This window comes from Alexandromys fortis, unplaced genomic scaffold, assembly GCF_014885135.2.
Source record: "Alexandromys fortis isolate MF-2015 unplaced genomic scaffold, M_Fortis_MF-2015_v1.1 scaffold_155, whole genome shotgun sequence".
Classification (NCBI taxonomy): Eukaryota; Metazoa; Chordata; class Mammalia; order Rodentia; family Cricetidae; genus Alexandromys; species Alexandromys fortis.
Window position 1 is genome coordinate 695,758 of NW_026068052.1, and position 2,981 is coordinate 698,738.

The following is a 2,981-nucleotide window of genomic DNA, read 5'->3' on the forward strand; positions in this document are numbered from 1 at the left end:
TTTTAACTGTTTAATGATAAACTTTTTAAGCTATTTAATGATAAAAATGGCATGAGTACTTTGATAATATAATGCTTTTCTTGAAAAAGACCTGGCATTTGCTCATGGAAAAGGATGTCTAGGGTCTGGGGAGATGACTCCGCTGTTAGCAGCACCTCCAGAGGACCTAGGTTTGATTCCCAGCACCCTCAGCTAACAACCTTCAATAACTCTAGTTCCAGGGGATCTGACGCTCTCTTCTGGTTTTTGCAGGCACTATATGCATGTGGTGCACAGATATACATGTAGGCAAGACACCCAGATACATAAAGTAAAATTAGATAAATCTCAAGAAAAACTTAAAAATAAAAATAAAAGAGTGGGTGTCAAGAATTACACCTTGTGGGTTATCGTGTTGTGGTGAAAGGAACATTATATGAAATTTGATGGAAAGTTCTAGCACCAAATGGGCATGGGTACATGGGTCATAACACCCGTAGTGAGTGTAGACAGAAAATACACATATATAGAGCATTCATGGGCTCTTTATATGTATTCTTGCATGGTTTGGGCTAGAAACAGTTTTCTGCATCGCCCTCCTCCTTACAGAGGCTGAAATCATATATCACACATGACCAAAGGAAAATTAGCATTCTGTTCCTATTGTCACCCTTGGAACAAATTTGCATCTCCAAAATGGTATTAAAACATAATTGGCTGTAAAGCATTTCCTTTTAAAATTCAAACGTCTTGGAATACTTTGCAAAAGAATGGACTCCTGCCTCACCAAATGTTAACGCTCGGCACAGAAACAGTTACTGAAAATAGTGTGCTGGCCACTCACTGTAGCCAAGAAATGTACTTAAACTGTCCATCAACTGAGATGCGGATAAAGAGACGGAGATCTTGCACAGGTACTCATCACTGCTGCGAGTTCAATAGCTTTGCCATGCCTGGAAATCGACTTGTCACACAGCTCTCCTGCCTTTTCTCCTGAATGGTCCCTGAGCCTGGGGATAGTGGTGCTATAGACTTATGACTGAGCAATAAAATATTTTTAAGAAAAAAAATCAAGGGTTAAGAATATAGGTGAAGGGGCTGGAGAGATGGCTCAGAGGTTAAGAGCATTGCCTGCTCTTCCAGAGGTCCTGAGTTCAATTCCCAGCAACCACATGGTGGCTCACAACCATCTGTAATGAGGTCTGGTGCCCTCTTCCGGCCAGCAGGCATACACACAGACAGAATATTGTATACATAATAAATAAATAAATATCAAAAAAAGGATATGGGTGAGCAAGTGTATGTGCCTGCCATGGTACACATGTGGAGGTCAGACCATAACTTGCAGGAGTTGGCTCTCTTATCCACCACGTGGGTCCTAGGGATTTACCTACTGAGCCATTTTGCCAGGCCCTGCCTTGTTTTTGTTGTTTGTTTCAAGACAAGTTTCTGAGTAGCACAGGATGACCTTGATCTTACAATCCTCCTCCTGCATCAGCTTCTTAAATTTGGTTTCAATACATGCATCACCCTTGGACTCAAATAAATCTATCTATCTATCTATCTATCTATCTATCTATCTATCTATCTATCCATCCATCCATCCATCTATTTATTTATTGAGACTTGGCTTCAATGCATAGCTCTTGCTGGCCAGGAACTTGCTATGTAAACCAGACTGGCTTTGACCTCAGAGAGATCACCTGCCTCTGCCTTCCAAGTGTTATGACTAAAAACATGCATCACCACCTTCAGGTTAGTGAGACTAGAGTGTAGCTCAGTGGTAGATCCCACGGTTAGTAAGACTAGAGTGTATCTCAGTGGTAGATCCCACGGTTAGTGAGACTAGAGTGTTGCTCAGTGGTAGATCCCACGGTTAGTGAGACTAGAGTTTAGCTCAGTGGTAGATCCCATGGTTAGTGAGACTAGTGTGTAGCTCAGTGGTAGGTCCATGGTTAGTGAGACTAGAGTGTAGCTCAGTGGTAGGTCTACTGTTAGTAGGCATAAGGATTCACTCTCCAGTACTCCACCCTCCAAAAAGTAGATGCGGAGAAACCAGAAGGGTTTCCAACATAGCTGGAAGGTGGCGCACACACAGTGTGACCGGTTCAAGTATGGTACAGTACCCCCACCTGTCCTTAGTCATGCTCTAAGCCTCCACAGGTGTTCCTTCCACAGAGCTGAACCTCCACAGCTTCCAATCAGCGATCAACCCTGAAGGTTTTGCAACTGTCCAGGCAGGAAGGATATTCTTAAGAGGCACCTGGGCCTCTCCCTTTGGCTATCAGACCACGGAGACAATGGATTCCAAGGACTGGAATTTCCCCAAGAGTCTCAAACTCCAGAGGTGGGAGTTTATCTTTCTGGAAGAAATCTCACACTACCTGTCAGCCCACCTTGTACAAGAAACTGAAGCTGGGACCACAGCTTGACAGGGACTGCTTAAATCCCTCAACCTCTAAGCCTCAGCCTCAAGTGAGTGCTCTGAAGAGGGGGAGTGGTGCTCCGGTGCTCCCAGGACTTAACTATCCCTCTTCCCAATGTGCCACATTGAAGAAATCGCTTTTCTCTGTTTTTCGCTATTAATTGTGCCTTTTACTTTTGTTAAAGTGCTTGCTGTGGCTGCCAGGACCCCCAGGCTTTGCCTTTAAAGTCTCTGTTGAGAGGGTTGGGGTCACCAACAGCTGGAGTAAGTGTTGGGAGGAAATGAGCAGTTACCAGGAATGGGCCTCGGGTTTCCTTTGGTGGTGAAAACCTTCTTAAACTGAAGGACGCACAACTCTGTGACTAGAGCTAAACCCTACTGAATCGCACACCTTAAAAGGGCAAATTTTGCCACGGCTAGGCATGGTGGAACAGGTAGGGTGATGAGTTCAAAACTATCCTGAGCTACATAGTGACATAGCGAATCCAAGGCCAGCCTGGGCTGCACAAGACCCTGGAGAGAGAGAGAGAGAGAGAGAGAGAGAGAGAGAGAGAGAGAGAGAGAGAGAGAGAGAGAG